We start from the raw sequence: 12,361 nt of genomic DNA on the forward strand, positions 1-12,361 counted from the left end.
CCTCACTGGGCACGACAGATATTATAGTCTTCATTTTATAGGTGACTTGAGACATTAAGGCACTTGTAACGTAGATATCTGGATGGCATTGTGTGTGAGTCTGCCTTCAAACCTGGGGTTTCAAGTCTCCCAAGATGGTATTGCTTCCCCTTGGGTCCTTGCCGCCAGTGTCTTGGGGCCTCACTTGACTTGAGGACTTTGCTCTTCTGCTGCTCGTGTGAAATCTGTTGACTTTCCAGAAAGAGATCCAGATAGGCAGAGCATGGATCCGGGGCTGAAAGGAGCAAGCATGAGCAGAAGGAAAAGTTCAGGGACAGAACCCACGCCACAGGGAAACCTCTGTTCTGGCCTCTGATGTGCTGTGTGTGTGTTTGCACGCACGCACACACTCATGTATGCATGTGTGCGCATGCCAGTCCTGGAGCTTGAACTCAGGGCCTGGGTCCTGTCCCTGAGCTTTTTTTTTTTCTCAAAGCTAACGCTGTACCACTTGAGCCACAGCTATACTTTCAGCTTTTTGGTGGTTAATTGGAGATAAGCGTCTCATGGACTTTCCTGCCTGGGCTGACGTCAAACCGTGATCCTTAGATAGAAGCCTCCTAAGTAGCTGGGATGACAGGCGTGAGCCACCAACTCCTGGACTCTGGCTCTTATAAACTCAAAATTAGAAATACCTTTTTTTTTTTCAAGTGGGCATCCATGCTGCGTTAAGGCAACGGAGCTGATGGGACAGCCCAAGACCATGAACTTCACAGCTGATGATGAGCTTGCACTTGGCACAGAGCCTGTAGGTGTGAGCCCTGCTGTGCAAATGCTCAGATAACGGAAGAACTTGGGTAGGCGTGTCAACATGGCACTTCTGCTAGTAAAGCCAGCAGTAGTTCAGTCCATCCAACCCCTGCTACCAAAGACCCTTTCTAGAGGCTTCATAAATAAGTCGAACGCAGGGAGCTGTTGGCCAAACACATGGCCAGGTGACTCATCACATCTTGAATCCATACGACATGGCGGTCTGTCACCTGTAAAACCTACTTCTCATGGAGCACTGTCAGGAAGACAGCTCTCTGTGTACAAGGGAGCTCTAGACGATGAAATCAAAAGAATAACATGACTTTAGGGAAGTGAGATCAATAATGACCTGTAATGCCCAGCAATGGATTAAAAATATGCAAAACAGCAAAAGGAGCAGAACGGAGCCTCTAGTGGAAGCTACATCAGAAATTCATCATCTATATGTGTGAATGGAACTTTAGGTTTCTAGTCTTCGACTTCAGATCTTCTACTATCAAAACCTTGGTCTTCCTGTTCCTGAATCACCACCCACCTCCTCCCCATCTATCCTCCAGCCAGCAGGAGGGAGGAAGAATGAAGAAAAATAAACTTGCGTTGTTACTGGTAGACTTTGTGTCCCCAATAAATGTCCCCCTACCTAAAAGGAACATTCAAGAAGTTGTCTATTGAGATGGTGCACAGATCAACTCACCTGTCTTGTTTTGTTTCCTTTCATCTGAAAACATACTCACATTGATCCTAAAAGAAATATTTTGAGTGTGAACTTATACTTACAGCAACCTATTTCAAGTTGTCACTTAGCATTTGCTAATTACTGTCAAAAACCAGCTGTGGTTTTTAAAACAACAAAACAAAAACAGAAAAGCAAACCTAGCAGTTTAGTTTAGCTGTTTAAGTGAATCCAAGTCCCAGGCTTGGATTCTAGGAGTTCAGAAATGAAATTGTAAAACTCTGCACACATGAGCCTTTCTTAATTCAAAACTTTTTCTCTATATTTTTAAGCATAAAATCAATTTAAAATTCAACCTAAGATGCTATACATATTGTTACAGGATGAAAAGACTAACATGTGTAGTTTATGTGAAAGTTAATTTTTGTATTGAAATAACTGTCTAGATATTCTCCTTAGATCTCTGTCATTATCCTGATGGTACGGGGGATTGAACTCAGGGCCTTGTGCAGGTTAGGCAAGTGCTCTACCACTGAACTACCAGCCCAAAGCCAACAAATCTTTCTCTTTAAATGTATTTTAAATTAAATATCCAGATATTGATGCACATAGTTTTTACTTTGACTAATTTTTTGTTTGTGTCTCAAGACAGATCTCACTATGTAGCCCAGGCTAGCCTTGAACTGGAAATTCTCCTGCTTCAGCTTTCTTAAGTGCTGGGATTACAGGTGTGCCCCACTGTCCACAGCTTCTACTTTGATTTCTTATGTAAGTAAAGTTAACCATACTTAATAAGATGTAGAAAATTTCTGTGCCTGGAGCTGGAGCTGGAGCTTACACCTGTAATCCTAGTTACTCAGAAGGCTAAGATCTGAGGTTTATGGTCTGAAGTCAGCCCAGGCAGGAAAGTTCATTAGATTCTTATTTTCAATTAACCACAAGAAAACCATAAGCGGTGCTGTGGCTCATAGTGGTAGAGCACTAGCCTTGAGCAAAAGAGCTTAGGGACAGAGTCCAGACTCTGGGTTCAAACCCTATAACTGACCAAAAAAAAAAAAAAAAAGCCTGGCACCAGTGTTTCATGCCTGTAATCCTAGCTGCTCAAGAGGCTGAGATCTGAGGATCACAGTTCAAAGCCAGCCCCAGCCAAAAAAAAAAATAAGTAAGCCTCTCAGACTCTTCATCTCCTATGAGCTAACCCCACCCTACCCCACCCCCCAAGAAACCCCAAAACAACCCAGAAGTAGAACTATGGCTCAAGTGATAGAGTGCTAGTCTTGATCAAAAAAGCACAGGGACAGCATGTGGCCCTGAGTGCCAGCCCCAGGACCCCCACACATTAACCAAAAACAAAGAATAAAGAAAATATTTCCCCCATAAAATCTCACAAAACCCAGAAAGACCCATCTACCCAGGAAAAATATTCTTCATGGGTTTAGGCTGAAGGCGCAGGTGACCCCAGCCTAAGGAATGGCACGGGTTTGGTTAAGAAATACTTGTGCGATATCTAGTATGGGCAGCGCTGTGTGGTCCTGAGCATGGGCCAGGGAGACACACTGCCCCCAGGCTGCCAAGATGCTGGTGTGGAGACAGAGGGGAGGAGAGCCACTGCGCCTTGAAGAGGCCGCTCCCGGGAGACGCGGAGCAGAGGAGCACTGGGAAGGCCCTGGGGACGGGGACCGCAGATTCACAGGGAGAGGAGGGCAGACTGGAAGGGGCCTTGCGGCTCTAGGGAACCCAGTGGGGTGGGAGAGACCTCATGAGATGGACAGTGGAATGTGGTAAAGACAGGGGGGCTTGCCGGGTGCCGGTAGCTCATACCTGCAATCACTGCTCGAAGTGGATGAGGCCGAAATCCAAAGATTGTGGTTCACAGCCAGCTTGGGCACAAAAGTCCCCATGAGACTCTTTTTTTAAAAAAAAATTAATTTTATTGTCAAGGTGATATACAGAGGGGTTACAGATATATATATATATATATAGAGAGAGAGAGAGAGAGATAGAGATAGATAGATAGATAGATACAGATACATATATATATATATAAATATATGTTAGTGAGTACACTCGTTGTCAAACTTGTTACCTGCCCTCACTTTTCTCCTACTTTCACTCCTCCCCAATCCACTCCCCACACACACACAAGTTGTACAATTCATTTCCATTATATTATCTTGTGAGTATCTGTTGCCTTGGTTCACCCTCTGACCTTTCTCTCCCCATTTTGATGTTCCCCTTCCCTTCCCTAATTCAGATAAACATGTATACAATACCCAGGGTACCAAAATCAAACACAGCAGAGGAAAATGGGTGGAACCCTTCACACATTTGTGTGTCACCCTTGCCCCGGATCCACACTAATCTTCTCTGTCTCGTTCCAATTTCAGCGTATGTGTTGCCAAAGCCAGCACTCTGTGAGACTCTTATCTCCAACTGACCACTCAAAACCAGAAGTGGCACTGTGGCTCAAATAGTAGAGCGCTATTCTTGAGCACAAAGAGGCTCAAGGACAGTGTGCAGGCCCTGAGTTCAAACCCCACACCGACAACAAAAATAAATAAATAAAGGGTGTACTGAGTAGGAAGGAGAGCCATGGGGCTCGGCTGCTCCTCTACCCTCTGTCACTTTCCCACCCGGTGAAACACCACTGCTATTTGCTTGGCTAAAACTGTAATGAGCACATCTGTTTCAGTCAGAAAATGTTTTGTATCCTGTTTGCCATTCTGAGAAACCTCTAGCCTTCCATCTGAGATGTTGGGCTCGTCCGTCCTGCTGGCTGGCCTTCTTTGGCTCCCATGCCTAGAAATGTAACAGGGCATTTTTTAGAGCATTTGGCTCCCAGACCCCTCAGGATCCAGAGGGATGCAGAATCAAAATAGTTGGCTTTAAGGAAATTCCTTGAAAGACCTCTCAATAAATATCCATTATTTCATTCTTTTATTTACTTGCATGTCCAGTAACTGTGTCTGATATGCTTAGTTTGTGCTAAGCAGTGTGGTAGGGGCTGGGAACAGGAAGTTAAGTGTACTTTAAGCCCTTTTACCTAAGGAGTGGGAATCAGCAAATACTCTATAGAGTGATAAGTACTTGGTAGGTCTCAGGTACATAGAGAAGGCCGTCTGGACCCAGCCTACACCAAAGTGGGCACAATTAGCCTCAGGGCTGTGATGAAGGGCAAGTATGATTCACTAATAGGCTGAGAAACAGAGGCCATCAGGCACTCCAGGCAGGAACTCTGAGTGCAGAGCCAAGAAGTTTAAGGCAGCTCTTGGGAATGAGAGTAAGTGGCTTGTTGAGTCTGATGTGGATGATAGGATACAGATGTTTGGGAGGAGGATGCAGAAGAAGATGGGGCTGAATTTGCTGGCTGGCCTGAATCCTAAAAATCTCCATGAAGCATAGCATCCTGACTGAGCAAGACAGGGCCACTTCACAGTTAATAAGTTAATGTCACACAACAAGAATTTAATATAAGCACTTGATCAGTTTGAGAACTTAAAGGAGGGGTAATAATTGTTTTTTGATTAGGAAACAGCTTGAATGGCAGAAGGCCCTCCTCAGAGGTCTGATAGTGCCCCAGACTGGCTCCTCCTGTTTGCACATGATTGTTTTACAGGGTCTGAGTCAAGCTACTGGTTGTGTCACTATGGCTTCAAACTGGCTTTAAAAGTGGATTTAAATCATTTTCTACCTCTATCAAAAATAAGAGATTTTCAAGAAACAGTATTATACCTCCAGGAAATAGAAAAAGAAGTACAAACTAAGCTCAGTGTTAGCAGAAAGAAATAATAAAGATCAGAGCAGAAAAATAACAACCACGAAACAGAAACTAGAAAGCCAATATAAGAGATCAACAAAACTAATAGTTGGTTCTTTGAAAAGATAAAGCCAACAAGCCTTAGGCTACATTATCTTAGAAAGAAAAGAGAGAATCCTTAGGTAAATGAAATCAGAATTGAAAGAGGAGATAGTACAACTATCACAGAAATACAAAGGTCTCTAAGAGAATATTATATTTTGAACAAGTATATACCAGCAAACTGGACAATCTAGAAGAAACTGATATCCTCCTAAGCACATAAAACCTACTAATATGTAGTGGGATAGAAATAAGACCAAGTGTTAAGAGTTAGTGCCAATCTGTCACAAACTTCCAAAATAATCGGAAAGAAAAAAGAAATACTTCTAAATTCTTTTTGCAAGGCCAGTGTCACCAATCTACCAAAACCAGAAAAAGCTGTCACAAGGAAAGAAACTATAGGATCAATGTCCATTAAAAGGATCATTCAGTATGATCAAGTGGGTTTTATCATTGGAATGCAAGGATGGTTCAATCTACACAAATCATGTGACATATCGTCTCCTAGAATGGCCAAAAATCATATGATGGTCTCATTAGATATGGAAAAAGTATTTGGCAAAAGTCATCATATTCTATAACAACCTCCCCAAACCTGTCAAGTAATTTAGTAAAGGCCATATACCATAAGTACACACCTAACATTCTACTACACAGCTAAAAGGTGAAGCTTTTTCCTCTCAGGAACAGGATAAGGAATTCCATTATCATTGATTCTACTGAATACAGTACCAAAGTTTTTTCCCCCAGTAGTAACCAGGCAAGAGAACTAAAATAAATAAACCACCTAAATAGGCATAAAAGAAGGAAAATAGTCACTATTTGTTAATAATACACTAATAAATAGAGAAAAAAGTAAGAAATCCATCAGAAAGCTGCTAGAACTAATAAAAGAATACAACAAACTCTCAGGATACAAAATAAATACACAAATGTCTGTAGTATTTCTCTGCACTAATAACAAACTTACTGAGGAAAAAGAAGAAAGAAAAAAAATCTCACAGTTAGGTTCATTAAAATAAAGTACTAGGGATACATTTAGTTAAAGAAATGAGCAATACAGTGAAAACTAAAAGCAGCAACAATAATAAAAACAATAACACTCTTATGGAAAAAAATAAACACACAAATGCATTAAAAGATACCCTGTATTCATGATTAGAAGAATTAATATTGTTAAAATGTCCATACTTCTCAAAGCAAGCTACAAAATCTATGTGATCCCTGTCAAAATCCCAATGTCAGGTACTAGGGGCTTATGTCCATTATCCTAGCTACTCTGGGGGCTGAGTCTTGAAGGATCTTAGTTTCAGGCCAGCCTAAACCAGTCATGAGCAAGAGAGTGAATGAGAGCACTAGGTCTTTAGTCCTGGTACTGGCATACACACACACACACACACACACACACACACACACACACACACGACACTTTAATAGAAATAGCTAAAACAATCTGAAAATTCATGTGGTGCTATGGAAGTAACAACAACAACTACAAACGTTGAACAGCCATAGTAATCACGACAAGAAGAACCAAGCTAGAGGTATCACTTCTCTTATTACCTGGTTTCAAAATATACCACAGAGAAATAGTATTTAAAATACTATGATACAGATATTAAGATATACATACTGACCAATGCAAAAGAATATAGAACCCCAAACCTATAGTCAACTGATTTTCAACAATGGTGTCAAAAACACACAATGAGAAAAAAAAACAGTCTCTTTGATGAATGGCGCTGGGAAAACAGACATAAACATGCAGAAGAATGAAATCTAAACCTCAGCTCACATCATATACAGAAGGTAACTCAAAATGGATCAAAGACTTAAACATAAGACCTGAAACTATAAATATCCTACAAGAAAACATGGACAAAAGCTCCACACAACATTGGTCTTGGCAGTGACCGTTTAAATTGGAGTCCAAAACATGAGGAACAAAAGCAGAATTAGTCCAATGGGATTACATTTAAAAAAATCCTGTATAGCATAGGCAACAATGCAGTGAAGAGACAATCACAGAATGGGAAAAAAATATTTGCAAGTCATACAACTGATAAGAGGTCACCCAATCTTGTCTGATAAAAGGATATATAAGGAACACCAACAACTCTATAGAAAGGAAACAAACAAAGAAGTTTAAGAAATGGGCAAGAGGTGGGGGTAAATATTTCTTAAAGTAGGACATATAAATGGACAGCAGATGTATGAAAAATACTCGATATCACAAAACGTTAGGAAGAGTGCAAACCACAGATAACATCATGAACTCACGTGGGTCCTAATGACTATTTAAAAAAATATATATATATATATAGTGTTGTCAAAGACAGAGGGCAAATGGAAACTTTGTATATCACTGGTAAGAATGTTAAGCTACTGTAGCCGTCACGGTAAGCAGATTGGAGAGTTCTCAAGAACTCTGAAAACAGAAGTGGCTGTGTGAGCCCGCGGTTTCTCCTCTGGGTGTTCACCCAAAAGTTTGGAATCAAATGCAAAGGGCTATCTGCACAGCCATGATCATCTCAGCTCTGTTCACAACGGCCAGCTGTGGGATCCGCTGGCGTGACTGTGGACAGGTACAGGGTACAGAGGATGTTCTGGGGACACAGAGCTGTTGTGCTTTCCTTCTGTCCTGGAAGAGGAGGAGAGGCTCATGTTTTGGACAACACGGAGGAAGCCGGTGAATATGATGCTAGGTGACACAAAGCGGGCGCAGAAAGGGCAAGGCCACCTTTTCACTCACCGGTGGAATCGAGGAGCGTTGACCTCGTTGAAGCAGAGTAGAACGGGAATCAGAGGCTGAGGTAAGAAACGGTGCATTGCACATCTCAAGGTTACCACACAAAGGACGAGTATCTGAGGTGGTGCACATGGTAGTAGTGAGCTTCATTCAATTATTCCACACCATCCTCTCAAATCAGACTATATATACACATGCATATATATGTAGACATACAAAATGATAGTTTTCCAATTATAATATGAACAATGATCACATATGACTAGAGAAAACATTTTCAAGTTGTCAGTGGGATGTGGACACAGATTCCTTAGAAAACGTACTTGAAATTCTTTCTTCTGTTTTGCTATTATGCCTAATGATGGGATAGGCTTTTCTCTGTATTATTTTATCAGATGTGGAAAAGGGAATCTTCCCCCCTCCTCTTCTTTCTTCTCCATCTTCTCCCTCTTTTCCCCTTCCACTTCTTCCTTTTCCCCTTCTCTTCCTCCTCCCCCTCCTCCTTCTCCTCTCTCTCTCTCTCTCGATTGATATCCTATTTCCCTTATTTTTTTCCCTTTTTTATTTCTTTTTAAAATTTTTTTATTTTCAAATTTTTATTATCAAACTGATGTACAGAGAGGTTACAGTTTCATACGTTAGGTATTGGATACATTTCTTGTACTGTTTGTTACCTTGTCCCTCATTCCCCCCTCCCTCCTCCCCCTTTCCCTCCCCCCCCCTTGCCAGAGGTGTTCAGTTCACTTATACCAAACAGTTTTGCAAGTATTGCTTTTGTAGTTGTTTGTCTTTTTTTTACCCTGTGTCTCTCAAATTTGGTATTCCCTTTCAATTTCCTGCATCCAATACCAGTATACACGGTTTCCAATATACTCAGATAAGATTACAGAGATAGTGTAGGTACAACCACAGGAAGGTGATACAAGAACATCATCAATAATAGAAGCTACATATACACATGGGACATTGAAAGTAGTTACAACTGTGATATAACAATTGTTTCCATAACATGGAGTTCATTTCACTTAGCATCATCTTATATGTTCATAAGGGTATAGCTATTGGGCCTTGTGAAGCTCTGCTATGACTTGCCTAAACCTGTACTAATTATTCCCAATAAGGGAGACCATAGAGTCCATGTTTCTTTGGGTCTGGCTCACTTCACTTAGTATAACTTTTTCTTAAAGACCTCGAAATCAAAAGACACCCTGAAAACACTAAAGGAAGGAGTAGGAGAAACACTTGGGCTCCTTGGCGCAGGACAGATCTTCCTTAACAAAGACCCAGAAATGCTACAAATCAAATAAAGGTTGGACAAATGGGACTGCATCAAACTGCAGAGCTTCTGCACCAGGGGGGGGGGGGGGGAGGACATAGCTCGCAAGATAAACAGAAAGCCCACAGACTGGGAGAAGATCTTTACCGGACATTCAACAGACAAAGGCCTCATATCTAAAATATATGCAGAACTAAAAAAATTACCTTCTTCCAAAACAAAACCGCAAAGAACCAATAGCCCCCTCATCAAGTGGGCTAAAGACTTACAAAGAGACTTCTCTGATGAGGAAATGAGAATGGCCAAGAGACATATGAAAAAGTGCTCTACATCACTGGCCATAAAAGAAATGCAAATCAAAACAACATTGAGATTCCATCTCACCCCAGTAAGAATGTCATATATCAAGAAAACTAACAATAACAATTGTTGGAGGGGATGTGGCCAAAAGGGAACCCTACTTTATTGTTGGTGGGAATGTAAATTGGTTCAGCCACTCTGGCAAGCAGTATGGAGATTCCTCAGAAGGCTAAACATAGAACTCCCCTATGACCCGGCAGCCCCACTTTTGGGTACCTATCCAAAAGACCACAAACAAAATCACAGTAATGCCACCAGCACAACAATGTTCATTGCAGCACAATTTGTCATAGCGAGAATCTGGAACCAACCCAGATGCCCCTCAGTAGACGAATGGATCAGGAAAAAGTGGTACATATACACAATGGAATTTTATGCCTCTATCAGAAAGAATGACATTGTCCCTTTTTTATTTCTTTACCACATCACTCTTCAAATACTGTCTCCATTCTACTTCCCAGTTTTCCACTGAATCTCTTTATTACTGCCATTATATTCCTCATATTCTTTTGCTTCCTCCCACACTATTCCGCTTTTTGTATGCACACAATATCTTGGAGAAGTTTCCAGATTGGCTGACAGTGTGTAACCTCCTTCTCTTTGATGTAGATGGTGTTCCGTGCAGGGCTGGAATTCATTTACCAAGTTAGACTTGCATTCTGAAGGATGATTGGCACAGAATAGTTGAGGCAGTCTGGGCCTGACAAGCAGAAAGTCAAGGAACTGGGAAGACATGAACTGTGGAATATTGCAAAGTCAAGAATAGGAGACTGGGGGGAGGAGAGAGAGTTAGGAAAGAGTGTGACTTGAAAGTCAAGTAAAGGACAGATCAATTTTCTGTGTGATGCTGACCAAAAGCTCAAGACTTAAAGCAAAGAAGGAACGTGGTAACATCTCCCTCAAAGTCCTCCTCTCCAGGGTGGGGACACCACAACGAGAGAAGCCTTAGTCCTAGACATGATTAAATGCTCGCTGCCGACACTGGGACAAGACAGGTTTTGAGAGTGGGGGTGGGAACTGTCTATGGGTAAGGTGGAAGACAGCGTGGAGGTTGCCCGTCACCCGGGTCACCTGTCCACCTGGTGGCAGCCCCGGGGGCATAGTGGGGAAGGATAATCTAGAATCATTTGCCTGTTGGGGGGCAGGCAACTTAGCAGACAGTGGTGTGCGTGTAGGGTGGAGAACCTGGATGAGGGGTGGTTGTGGGGAAACAAGTCGGGCCTGGACACATTGTGTATTTACAGAACGCTCGAACTGAGACTCGTTCTTGGAGACATTGGGTTCCTCGTGGTGCAACATGGATTCAAGTTGTACACTTGGTTTCATGGGGACATGGATAGAAATAGTCGTTTGTCCCTCACCACCTTGGCTTCCACTCTCCACCTCCGCTCTCTCCATGAAACTGGAACATATCCTGTTGCCAACTGCTGTGGCTTCACTGGACTCGCTGCCTGCTTGCCAGATTGGCCCCTCCAGATTTTGCACTGGTCACCTGCCCGCCCCATCCCGTCTCTGAGGATTTCTCTGGTCAGCTGGGCATGGGTATATAGCCTACTCTACGTCAGGGTAGCCTTGCCTGATTCCATTGCCTGGCATGCATCGCCATGTGACTTAACTGACAAACCCGTTGGCTTCCTGGTCTACAGCTTGTCTCTCGTCCTTCTCTGTCCCTGCATGGGGATGCAGGTTCTCTGAGGGGTAAGATTACTGCCATTGCCAGGAATAGCACGGCATTCCCTGCAAACAGTTGGAGGCTCCAGAAACGTTTGTGGGAAATCCACAGAGGGACTGAGAGACAGCCAAGGCACTGCCAAGGAAGGAGGAAGGAGGGTGGGGCAGACAGGAGCCTGAGGAGGCAAGTGGAGCAAGGAGAGAGGACAGTCTCCAGCAGGGAGGGGGAAGTGGCGGAAAAGATAAGGCTGGGAAGCGTCTCACGGACGGATGATAGGAAGGTTCCGGGCCCCTTAGCAGAGCCATGACAACGAGGCAGAGGACAGGGGAGACTGCAGAGGACTGAGAAAGAAGTGGGAGGACGGTGGATGGCCAAGCAATGGCCGAGTAGATGCAGATAGGGCTATAGACAGGAGTGACCAAGTCTTTTCAAATTTTCTTCATTTGTTGGTTGATTTGGGGGCACAGCAGCCACATAAGTGCAAGTGCTGTGTGAATGGGATTGTCGAGGGGTGTCCTTTAACGATGGAGGCCTGGGGGCTGGCAAGAGCCCGGTTGTGGTCAGGATGCTGGGGAGATGATGGCTGGGGAGATGATAGAGTTGACTTCCACTTTCTTCAATACCAGCCATTCTCTGTCTGAGCTCCAGTCTGGGTTTACTCACCCGATGCTTACTCCTTCTGCGGCTCCTAAGTTCTCTGAAGTGGTATTCTGACAAAGCTGACCTCCATAAATAACTACTTTCATGGGCTCTAAGAGTCCCTAGGTGTGAAGAGGAAGTGAAGGGGGCTCGTATCCCAAGCTAATTCCGCAACAGTACCATCCTATCACTTTGGACTGTGGACCAGGTTTCCCATTCCTCCACCTGCCTCCGTTCTCTATTTATCAAGACATCAAGAGCCCAGTCAGTCCTCCCTGTTCCTAACCTGAAGCCTGGCCTTGAGGACACTCCAGAAAGTCCAGTTCAACAGTCAACAATGGCGG

The 12,361-nt window shown here is 43.1% G+C and overlaps 1 non-coding gene across 1 annotated transcript; it reads right to left on the reverse strand.

Moving 5' to 3' along the window:
• Positions 1-3,766: 3,766 nt before the first annotated feature.
• On the reverse strand, positions 3,767-3,873 carry LOC125350918. Its single transcript, XR_007210829.1, has one exon. It is a non-coding gene; the product is annotated as a U6 spliceosomal RNA (small nuclear RNA).
• Between the last annotated feature and the right edge of the window lie 8,488 nt (positions 3,874-12,361).

This window comes from Perognathus longimembris, chromosome 4 (assembly GCF_023159225.1).
Source record: "Perognathus longimembris pacificus isolate PPM17 chromosome 4, ASM2315922v1, whole genome shotgun sequence".
In the NCBI taxonomy this organism is placed as follows: Eukaryota; Metazoa; Chordata; class Mammalia; order Rodentia; family Heteromyidae; genus Perognathus; species Perognathus longimembris.